This window comes from Dipodomys spectabilis, unplaced genomic scaffold (genome assembly GCF_019054845.1).
Source record: "Dipodomys spectabilis isolate Male_0828 unplaced genomic scaffold, ASM1905484v1 ptg000312l, whole genome shotgun sequence".
In the NCBI taxonomy this organism is placed as follows: Eukaryota; Metazoa; Chordata; class Mammalia; order Rodentia; family Heteromyidae; genus Dipodomys; species Dipodomys spectabilis.
This window is the reverse complement of record NW_024870989.1, coordinates 2,184,051-2,196,971: the sequence shown is the minus strand read 5'-3', so window position 1 is coordinate 2,196,971 and position 12,921 is coordinate 2,184,051. Positions and strand designations below refer to the sequence as shown.

General features: G+C 34.8%; 1 non-coding gene across 1 annotated transcript; it reads left to right on the top strand.

The window, feature by feature from the left end:
* Nucleotides 1-3,304: 3,304 nt before the first annotated feature.
* LOC122127795 lies at nt 3,305-3,410 on the top strand. Its single transcript, XR_006151283.1, has one exon. It is a non-coding gene; the product is annotated as a U6 spliceosomal RNA (small nuclear RNA).
* The last annotated feature ends 9,511 nt before the right edge of the window (nt 3,411-12,921 follow it).

Sequence of the window (12,921 nt, the reverse complement as noted above, 5' to 3'; positions counted from 1 at the left end):
TTGGGTTTCATTTTTCTTAACATTATCTTATATGGCCATATGTACATGAATAATGTTTTTATAAGTCATTTAAATTTTATATTTTGTATTTACTAAGTTGTCTCTGAAAGGCGTGTTACCTCATGTCCAAAGATGTCTTTGTGCTAGTTCTATGAAGCCTGAAAACATTCATTTTACCTGAAGAGGGTGTCTTTCTTCAATTTTTTTAGCTCTCTTATCGAAGATTAGATGGCTATAGGTTTGTAGGTTCATTTCTGGGTTTTCAATTCTATTCCAGTGGTCCTGAGGTCGGTTCTTGGAGATTCCTCAAAAGACTCCACACAGAGCTCCCCTAAGACCTAGCAATCCTACTTTTGGGCATTTACCCAAATGTTCACAAACAAGGCCACATTAGAGGTACCAGCACGACTATGTTTATTGCAGCCTTATTTACCATAGCTAAGGTATGGAACCAACCCAGATGCCCCTCAGTAGATGAATGGATCAAGAAAATGTGGTATATATACACAATGGAATCCTATGCCTCCATCCGAAAGAATGACATTGTCCCATTTGTTAGGAACTGGAGAGACTTGGAAAAATTACATTAATTGAAGTAAGCCACGCCCAAAGAAACATAGGTCCCATGGTTTTCCTTATTTACAATAACTAGTATATGTCTCAGTCAAACAGAAAAGATCAGATAACTTGATGTTAGGGAAATGAACCCTAAGATATGTATTCGAATGTTTTTTGTTCTTCATGTGACTTTTTCTAACACATTTATAAGATGATTTCCTTGTTGCTTTTTATGTCCCTTCCCCACGGGATAACAATAACCCCTGATTTCACTGTATTTGATGTCGGTATAATTTCTGGAGGGGAACGGAAAAAAAACAAATCATTTAAATAGGGATACAGGTGGACCCATTGCAACAATGAGATGTACAAGTCGTTATTTCAAAAACGAACTTTACAACTTTGTTGTTGGGGGGAGGAGGATTGGATGTAGGGGGGAGGGGAGGATGGGAAGGGGAAACCAAGGAATAGGCTATATTGCTTGATAAAAAATGTACTCAGTCCAGATCTTAGCTGTAAATAATGCTGCAATAAACTTAGTTGTGCTCGTAGCTTTAGTGTGGTCTTGTTTGTAAACATTTGGGTAAATGCCCAAAAGTGGGACTGCACATCCCCTCCAGCATCTGTTGTTATTAGAGTTCTTGATTATACCCATTCTAACTGGGGTGAGGTGATATCTCAATGTTGTTTTGATTTGCATTTCTTTTATGTCTAGGGATGGGAAGGGGAAACCAAGGAGTAGGCTACAATGCTTGATAAAAACTGTACTCATTATCTTGCACATGTAATTGTAACCACTCTGTTCAGTATTTTCACTGTAAAAAATATATATTCATTGTTAGAAAAAAAAGAATCCACGCTTGAAGAAACTGTCCTTGACTTTTTTCGAGTGTGTTCTTTATTCACATAAAAATTGTCTGAAAACTTCTTCTTGAAAGTATTTCAAAAGGAAACAATGTGCCAATTGAAGGCCAGCATAGGACAAAAGGAAATAAACATTGTTTTAAAAGCTTTCTTTTGCAAGGAAACAAAGACTTGGAGGTTTTAATTTGTCTTATGCATGGATGTTTCACTATTGAGCTGATTCTGTTGTTGCAGGAGTCACTTATTAATTCATTTAGTCTTGTCCTGAATTCTCCAGCACAATTAGTATTCCAAAAAAGCAGGATTCAGTGAGTATGATCAGCAAAAGGAGTCTGTTCTCAAACCAGTGCTTTATGGATGGTCCCAAAGAAATATGTGCGTTTTTTTCTTGTTTGTTTGTTTCGTTTGTCCTGGTTCTGGAGCTTGAACTCAGAGGCTGGACCATGTCCCTGAAGAAATGTCTTCCCTGGCCAACTTCCCCCAAAGCTAGGACTCTACTACTTGAGCCAAACTCCACTTCTGGCGTTCTTGGTGTTTGGTTACAGATAAGAATGTGACAGACTTTCCTGCCTAGGTTGGCTTTGAACTGAGATAGTAAGAAAGCCAAGTGACATCAACTGTATCAAGATTTCTGTTTTGAACCAAGAAATACTAGACAAAGTTTATTATAAACTAATATTTGACAATTTTTAAAAGAAAAGAATATGTCTAACAAAGAATCCATAACTTAAATAACTCCACAAATGTAGGGGCACTGAATCATTTTGGACGCATTTTTTCATCTGCTTGGGAAGATAACTATTGACTTCATAGATTCCTTTTGGGGAAACTTAGTCATATTTGTCTGTTGTCACTGGCTTTGTACACATGCATGCTGTACATACTTCTAAGGGCCCTACATAAAGGAAGTCTTGAAATTCTCAACAATATTTAAATAAGATGCTCCAGCCTAGGGTTAAGATTTTAGGTGTGGACATTTATCAACACTCCTGATTCAGAATCTACTTGATATAATTTTTAATCAATATTTTGTTTTTAGTTTTGCTCTTTGTAAATTCACATGTACCTATGAAAAATTGTGTGGCCATCCCAATAATATTCTCAAAGTACCTCTTAATCATGACTCACAGAAAGTTGTTATAAATAAAGAAAACAATAATTAAATATTAATGATTACTAAAATAAAAAACAAAACAATTACCAGGGTTTTCAGTATTTGAAGTGTACATAGTAGAGTTTACTATTTTCTCATATTCCTGTACATTTAAAACTGGATAAAGCTATAAGTAGCCTTTAAATTTACTCACTAAGATTACTATTTATAGTTCATCTCATCATTTGTATGTGGATTATATCATTATTTGTTCATCACTAACATATAACGTAAAGGAGCCTTAAAGATTTAACAGAAACTGTGTACTTAAAATCTTAACTCTTCACTCTGCTTCTTTACAGTCTTTGCAACTTCTCATTAGTAAAGTTTCTATAAAATCTGAAGTGTACATACTTACTAGTACATGCTACCAGAAATATTATATACGTTATCAAAATTTTTATGACTTAATTTTGCCATATATAAGCAAATCCCAAAATTAAACATATTTAAAACATTAAAACTTTTAACAAACCTTAACATTTGCTGCAATGATCATTACGACAAGTGCCTTTTGTAGAATAATTGAACTCCTCCTCCTACAAATCTCATGAACAACAAATATCTGGAATTATTTTGTTTTTGATATGTCAATCTTGACTTTATTCTTAAATGTGTGCTTATATAAGAAACACATGGTTCTAAAATTTCACAATTCTTTTGAACTTATTTTTGTTGAATTGTCTAGTTTAAGAAAATCAATTACTTTTTATATATAAAAAATGTTTTGTGCTCAATTTGTCTGCACATACACTAAAATTGGAAAATACAGAGAAGATTAGCATGGTCCCTGCACAAGGATGATGTACAAATTAGTGAATCGTTCCATATTTTTACAACAACAGATGCTGGAAGGGATATGGCCAGAAGGGAAGCCTACGGCATTCTTGGTGGGAGTGTAAACTTGTTCATCCACTTTGGAAAGCAGTTTGGAGGTTCCTCAAAAGCCTCCACATAGAGCTCCCTATTATACAGCAATCCCACTTTTGGGCATTCTCCCAAATGATCACAAAACAGTCCATACTAAAACTACCACCACAACAATGTTTATTGTAGCATTATTTTCCATAGCTAAGATATGGAACCAACCCTGATGCTGCTCAGTAGAAGAATGGATCAAGAAAATGTTCTCTCTCTCTCTCTCTCTGTCTCTCTCTCTCTCTCTCACTCTGTGTGTGTGTGTGTGTGTGTGTGTGTGTGTGTGTGTGTGAATGTACACTTACACAACCACTTTGGAAAGCAGTCTAGTGAGTCCTCAGAAAGATAAATATTGACCTTCCTTATGGCCCACTCATACCACTTCTAGGCATCTATCCTGAACAACAGGTACCAATATTCAAGGACAAATGCACTTCCATGTTTATTGCAGTACTGTTCACAATAGCCAGGATATGAAAACAACCCATATGTCCCACCAGAGATGAATGGATCAAAAAACTGTGGTAACTATACACAACGGAATATTTTCCAGCCATTAGAAAGGACAAAATAATGGCATTAGTAGGGAAATCAATCAAGCTACAGGAAATCATGTTGAGCGAGTTAAGCCAAAAGCAAAGAGACAAATGGCACATGGTCTCCGTGATAAGCAGATGTTAAATCCAAAATGTAAGGTGATATGACAAAATTAACAACACTTAAGAAACCAGGAACTTCCACTCATCTGGTCGAATCACTACTAAATAACCCCATTCTGCCCGTCATATGTGCACACTGAAGGGAAACCAGGAGGACGACACAGAACTAGAGGGAATCAGGGAAAAACATACAACAGTGGGATCCATCAGCTGTGCTGGACATTGACCAAAATGAACTAAGCAACTCAATGTCACTGGAGGGAGGGAGGGAACAAGTGGGAAAGAGGGAACAGCTGATGCTATGCAATACAAAAGAAATATACATATTTCAAAACAAAAAAGTTTACATATGGAAGAAATAACTCTATTGCAAAGCTCATAGAATTCATAAATGTTGTAGACCATAATAGACAATTTGCTCCATCGAAGTTAGAATGTGTTTGTGACTTAAACTAAGCATCACTATCCCACAATATTGTGAAATTTGGGAAATTTGTAACCACTTAATCACAATAAAAACATTTGAAAAAATGATGAAGGTGGAAAACTAAGTTGCTCTAAAAAACAAAAAAGGAAAATGTTCTGTGTGTATTTGTGTGTACACATACACGCACACACATATACTATATATATATATATATATATATATATATATATATATTAATTCTATGCCTCCATCAGAAAGAATGACATCGCTCAATTTGTTAGGAAATGGAAAGACTTGGAAAAAAAATTATATTAACTGATGTAAGCCAAGTCCAAAGAAACATAGGTCCCATGGTATCCCTTATTTGCAATAACTAGTATATGTCTGGGATAAGCAGAAAAGTTGAAAGCCTATGTGTATATGACTAGATAAGTTGATGTTAAGCTAAATAACTCCCAAGATATAGACACAAGTGTTTTTTTTTTTCTTTCTTGCTGTTGTTTCTCACATATTTATAATGTACGATGTGATTGTTTTTCTTTTTTATACGTTCCTCCCCAACAGTATAACACTGTTTTCACTTTATTTGATGTTGGTGCACCTGCATCTTGAATGTACACTTCTCTAATTTGGGGAGGGAAAGGAAAAAAACAACATGCTTAAATAGGAATACAGTTTGACCCATTGTATAACAATAGATGCACAAGACATTATTTTGAAAAACAAACTTTACAATTTAGGCTAGGGACATTTGGTGGGGCTTTGGGGTATGAGGAGTGTACTTGTGGAGGTGTAAGGGAAGGAATGGTGGGGGAAAAACAAAGGGGGAGGTAACAATGCTTGATAGAAAATGAACTTATTACTTTGCTCATATAACTATAACCCCTCTGTACAGTATTTTTACAACAAAAATGTATAAAAATGTTTTGAGATGGAAGAGTTTATGAAGCCCATTTTACCCATATAATATCGTTAACAAAGAAATTAATGCAAAACACTGATATGAAGATATTTTGAAAAAGTGAGTGTGTGTGCATTCCTGCGTGTTGGCATGCTCAGAGTTTGAAATCAGGGCTTCAACATCTCGCTACGTCTTTCTCTCTAGATTGGTGAGTTATTATATGAGCTACATCTCCATTCCTGGCCCTTTGCTATTTCGTTAAAATTTTGAAAAATAATCTCATGAATTTATTTTGTCCTGTTGGCTTCCCAATATTATCCACAGATCTCAGGCTCCTTAGTAGGTATCCCGAGTAGTTAGGATTACAGGTGTGACAAACCAGTACCAGGCTTTCAGAATAATTTTAAAAGTAGAAAAAAATTTACTTCACAGAAGCCTGTTTTATCATCTCCTAGTCTTAAAGCATTTTGGAGTGATTATATGTGAAATTTTTCATTCTTGAATTATTAAAATACAGTAAGTGATGATATTTAAAAGATTTAGTACTTTTTAAAAATGATACTGGAACTATGGGACAGAAGAAATTTGCCTCTCTTTGGACCATAATTTATAAGCTCAGCTCTGTGCATGATAACCCAATGTCACCAACACAGTCTGTGTTGAAGACAAAATGTAACAGAAAACAATTACCATGGGCAATAATTGCTATGCTATTATTTCTTGGACAGTATGAATATTGAATTGAGAGTATCAGTGAATGGAGAGAATTTATCTACCTTTTGTGTATTGCTGGAAGACTTTTGGAAAATTTGACTCATTTCCTTCCTCACTGTGTGTCTTGGGCCATGCACTTAGTGCCTTTAATTACAATTTTTCCCAACACTAAAATGGTAATAACATTAGCATTATAGCAAATGTTATCTTAAGAATTAAGGGTCCTTAGAATGATGAACTCTTTTCTCATTCTTGTAGAGGCATTATCAGATGAGAGGAACTGTATTTTTTTGTTTGCTTACATCCATTTATTCTTGAGTTTGAAATCTGAACTTCTTAAGACTGAAAGAAACCAAAATTAGACACGCAGGTTTGGAAAGAGCAATCAATGTAAAATAAATAAAATATATATAGATATGTAAAAGGTCTAAATAAATTGTTATATAGTCTCAAGCATAAACAGAAAATGATTTAAGCAATATCATGTTATTGAAAATTGAAAAATGTTAGGAGTTGCTTAATTTTTTCCTTTTTACTACCTTGAATTAATTATTTTTTTATAGAGAGATTAAAGATGAGATTAACAAGAAACTTGATTAAAAATGGACAAAAGTTGGAATAGACATGTTTTCCATAAACCCCTCTATATCACCAGGGGATTTACACAGTTGTGATTAATACAACTTCTGTGCTGGCTTAATGCTGTGAGAAGAAGTCATTAGAGAAATGTAATAAAAATTACTATGATACTACTTTATAACTATTATAACTCTTATCAAAAAAAATCAAAGGAAACAGGTGTGGTGGTAAAAGTTTGTAATTCCAAGCATTTAGGAGGTTGGATTTCGGTCTTAAGCCAGTCTAGGGTACTGAAGATAGTAAAAATTTGTCCTTTATTCCCTTTTGAATAAAAGGTAATCATGTTGGTGAGAGTGTGAAGAAAAGGAAATTTTCTACTCTTGGACAAAATCCAGGTTAGTATTCTCCTTGTAGAAAGTAGTATGCAGTTTTCTAAAGAAATCATACTTGAAATATCATCTGACCCACCAATCATGTGATTATTTCTCGCTGGGTAACTCGTAAATATATCTGTAGTTCATTGTTATTCACATTATTCACAACAACAGCCAAGATGTAAATCGAAGTTCAGTGTTCAACGACACTAATAAAGCAACTGTGTTACATGCACAAATATCTTTTTCTGTTTCATCCTTAAAATAACAAGAGACTGCTCCCATTAGCCACAACTTACAATGACCTGTAAGATGTATTCGAAATGAAGAAAAATGTTATGTTCTGATCTTTGTAAACATACACACACACACACACACACACACACACACACACACACACACACAAACCATCCTCAAACACTGACAGAATTTTTTTTTAAAGTAAAGCATTTAGTTCGGGCATTTAGTTCACAATGCATAAGATACTAGATATACATTATGACCAGGTATAGAGTTGTAATGTACAACATGAGGATACAGGGGACATTGGCCTTACATAGGAATGAAGCTAAGTAGGAGTTGTTCTTCCTAGTAGTGGTTACTCTTTTAGTTGTTCTTCCTTCAATAATGGATAAGATGAATATAATTCTTTAAGTATACCTGCCTATTTGCAGAAATAATAACAAAAAATATAGCAATAATGTTGCACGCTCAACATAGAACAAAATGTCAAATTAAAATACGTGAGATTATCATTCATGTAAACTAATTATTACAAATAAAGGAAACCGTGGGACCTATGTGTCTTTAAGTCTGGCTTACTTCACTAATATGATTTTTTCCAAGATCTTCCATTTCCTTACAAATGAGGTGGTCACATTCTTTGTGATTGAAGCATAGTTTTCCATGTGTGTTTATCTGTGCGTGTGTGTGTGTGTGTGTGTGTGAGAGAGAGAGAGAGTGTGTGTGTCATTTTTGGTAAATATTACTGTGATACACAGTAGTAGCTTTACTGTGGCCTTTTTTGTGATCACCTGGTTATATGCCCAGAAGTGGGATTACTGGGTAATAGGGGAGCATTAGTGGGTACATCAAGGATAATCTTAGTAGATGAGCAGAATAATTCAATAGCTATGTACATATGATTGTATAAGGTGATTCTAAGTGAAATGAACTCCAAGACATGTTCTTTGTTGTTGTTGTTCTTAATGTACTGTGATTTCTTTTTATGCTTTTGTGTTTTCCCCACCTAAGTTTTATCCCCTGTAGTCACTGTATTTGATTTTGATACCCTGGGTATTTTAAATATGTTGGTCTGAACTAGGGAAGGGAAAGAAAAAAGAAACAAAATGGTGAGACAAAGGACAAAGGGGGAACCTATGCAACAGTGGTAATCACAAGTCAATATGTTGTAAATAATCTTGGGGGGGGGCATTGGGAGTGAAGAGAGGGAAAAATAGGGGAAAGGTTAACAAGTTAGAAAAGAAATAAATTAATTACCTTACTTTTGTAACTATATCCCATCTGTACATTACCTTGACAATAAAATTTAAATAAAAAATAAAATAAAATGTATGAGAGCAGCAATACAGGAGATGGGAGTGGGGGAAATACTGTAGCATCGTAGAGTAGAACAGCTGTGGAGAGCAGCAATTTGACTTTAATGTAGGAAGTAATAAACTAGCATACAGATTTTCAGCCTCATGTCGGTCATTAAAAAGGGAAAACAAAACGCACAATCAGCAAACCAATTGAGATAAAATAGAAAACTAAACAATTAAGATGAAGAGATGACTTGGACCAAGAATAACAAATGACACAATTAGGAAACAAATAACAAGCTGCTGGGCTGGGAAGGTGGCTCAGTGCTAGAATGCTTACCTTGTATGCCTGAGGCCCTGGGTTCGATTCCTCAGCACCACATAAGCAAAAAGAAAAAAGCTGGAAGTGGTGCTGGATCTCAAGTTGTAGAGCGCTAGCCTTGAGCTGAAATGATGAGGTATAGCGCCCAGGCCCAGAGTTCAGGCCCCACGATCGGACCCAAAAAATAAAATAAAAAAAAAAAATAACAAGCTGCTAAGTTTAAAAATGATCACCCTTAATTCTATTGACTTGTTTACATCACAATTTGTTAGAAGTATAATTCAAATCACAGTTTAATAGTATATCATTTTAATAATAGTTTACTTATTATTGATTTCTTAACATTGAATGTTTAATATATAACTTTAATTTCATCAGCTATAGAAAAGAAGAAAGTGAAAATAATTTTAATAATATATTTAATGAATTGTAAAATTGAGAAGCATTAGAATTTAAACAAATAACAAATCATTGCTTCATTTCTGTGAGTTAATGTAATAATTCAAAGTGTATTCTACACTTAGCAATCATCTTAACATCAAATAATAAATTATTACACATGACCCTTGGTATTATTTGGAAGGGTTCAGCACTGTGGCAAAATTCACACCACATAGTACACGAGGGTACGATCCCTCTCATATAGCTTAAATTGTGGAAATTTGATTTCTACATGCATGTTAAATTCTTGTCTAGGTGACATTTATAAAATTATTTACAATTATATACACGAGGACTATTTCAGATGATAATTAAAAGTGATATTCATTAATTAAATTTTTATTATTTCATACCAAATAAATATTTACAGAGAAACTGAATTTTTCTGTAGATGATGGTTTATGTGTGCCAGATTATACGTATTAAAGCTTATTTTATATTCCTGACATTGTTTCTAGAGTTGAATTTATTTGTCCATTACGGGTTAAGTGTATTATATTGGATATATGAAAGTAAACTGAATGTTTATTCCATTAATCCTTTGTCTAATCCCAATATAAATTATCCATGTGTTTGAAGTAATGAAAATAACAACAGATAAAAGCAAGATAAATCAGTCTGTAGTAGACAAGTATTTACCCCGTATTTACAGAATATTCTTGGGAATATGTGCTCCAGGCTGGCCACAACTGAAGAATATTATGGTTTGAACTATCATAAGAGACGGAAGGAAGGGGAATCTTCCTTCCAAAAGTCTGATCCCAGGAATGTGATCTGCTTTATGGTGCCTACTTAGAACTATGAATATTTTTCACAGTCAACTTTGAAAAGCCATCTTGATAGACGACTTCTGTAAGTGGTTACAAAGCATTAGTGATGGCTTTGCAAGGATGCCTGATTGCCTCATTTTGAGACAATTAACAGGAATTTAGTCAGTTGTTCTTTGTATCCTAAGGAGTATAACTCATTGACTCTAGGCCGGGGGATCACAGGGGCCCAGAGAAACTACTACCTTGAATAGTAATCCTAGATATCTAAAACAAAACACACACACACACACACACACACACACACACACACACACACTCCAGTAAGCACAGCCAGGCAGGGTTGCTATCACAGCCTACAAGAAGTCAGGCAAAAAACAGAAGCTGAGAATCATTTAGCTGATAACTAATATCTTTTTTATGAGGCAGACTCAAATGAGACTCCAGAGAGAGGATCAGAAAGACTGATCAGACTAAAATTGGTCACACAAAGATTGGAAAGTAGAATTCCTTGTAGTACAAATAAATCATAGAAAGCTTGTGCATGTAAGAACATGACAGAAGACCAAATTCCAGAAATACACATTTCCTTAGAAGTCAGCTTAATCAATTTTCAGTGCAAATCTTTGAATTCTTAAATATTTGACCACATGTGGGAGAAGGTTGAAAATAAAGAAAATTTCATCACTCTATTAGGAAGTCCAATATCACATTAGGGAATAATCAAGCACAGATTTGTAATAAAAAGAGAAAACAATTATTCCAAGTGAGTGTTTCATTTCTTCTGACGTAAAAGTTCTTAAATTAGGTGCTAACGATTACCATACAATTGATCCAGTCCCCCAGCTGAGTTGATATTGACTGCAGTATTCCCACATGAAGGAAAAGAGAAAATTTACAAATGTCTGATGAAATGAGGTGAAGGTGAAGTGTTCTAATAGTAATATCTGAGGTTTAGACACAGGTGAAGAGGTGGATTTTCATTTCTAAAAATCCTCCATTTTTACCTGGTGCCAGTAGCTCACAGCTGTAATCCTAGCTACTCAGGAAGCTGAGATCTGAGGACTACAGTTCAAAACCAGCCTGGGCAGGATAGACCCTGAGACTCTTATTTCCATTTAACCATCAGAAAACCAGAAGTGGCACTGTCACTCAAGTGGTAGGACACTCACCTTGAGTTGAAGAGTTCAGGGACAGTGTCCAAGTCCAGACTTCAAGCCCCTCGAACAACAACAACAACAAAATCTCCCTTTCATGGACTACCTACATCTCTTCCTAACATTCAACAAAGGAGCCATTTTATCACCCACTAACATTTAAGTCCTAATCTAGCAAATAGATTGATTTGGTATCTTATATAAAACGGTTCATATTTACGGAAACAAATACCAGCAGTGGTAACATTTTTCCAGTCCTTGAACTCTGGGCCTGAGCCCTGAATACGGTTATGCTGGTAGCTTTCATGTGAGCTTGTTTGTTATTTATTGGATTACTGCCCATGAGGGGAATTACTGAGTCTTAAGGGAGATCTATATTTACTCTTTTCAGGAAACTCCGTACTGCCTTCCACAGTGGTTGAACATGTTTAATTTCCCACCAACAGTGTAATAGAGTTCCCAATTGGCTACATCCATGCCAGAATTTGCTATAGTTAATTTTCTTAGTAATGGCCATTCTAATGGACGAGGTAGAATCTGTCTTGTTTACTTACAGATTTGTAAGCATCTTCTAGCTATCATAAATGAATGAATCCATGAAACCTATATTGCTCTGAGTCTGCATTACTTTGCCTTTTCTCTTAATATAATTTTCCCAAACCTTTCATTTTCCTTACTACTGGTGAAAAGTCATCTTTCTGATGGGTGAATATAATTCCATTGTGTGTGTGTGTGTGTGTGTGTGTGTGTGTGTGTGTATGAGCGTTTGTGTTGGTAAGACGACTATAGGCCCATGTATTCATTTCTAAGCATTCTGTTTCATCTGTAATTTTGTAATTCCATATTATAGTTGCATTGCTTCTCTTCTACTTTGAAGAATATTGTTGGGATTTTGATGAGTATTGCATTGCCAATTGTTCAGAGGAAGTATTGCAGTTTTCAAAATGTTAATTCTTCCAACCAGGAACATTGAAATACTTTCTATTTCTTTGAATCTCCTTCAATTTCCCTGTTTATATTTTTAAAGTTTTCACATATAGGGCCTTCACAATTTTAGGTAAATTAATTAATTCCTAGTTTTGTTTTGTTGTATTGTTTTGTTTAGATTTGATTTGATTTTGAGGATAGTACATATGAGGTTGTTTTTTGGATTTCAGCATGGATCTTCCCATTGTTGGTAACAGAAAAACTACTGATTCTTGTGGTTTTTATACCCTGCTACATTGCTGAAGGTTAGCATCACCTTTACTAACTAGAGGGAGGAATCCACAGGGTCCTTTAAATACAGGATCATTTCAATTGTAAAATGGGATAGTTTTACTCCTTCCCTATTTGGATCTGCTTTATGTTTTTCTCTTGTCTATTGCTCTTGCAAGAAAGTCCACCACCATATTGACGAGTAGTAGAGAGTGGACATCCTTTTCTCATTCCTCATGTTAATGTCTTCATGCTTCCACCCTTAGGTAAATGCTAATTATCTGTGTTATATACATACTCAGTTTAATATTGAGGAATGTTCCATGCATTCCTAGGTTTCCAGACCTTT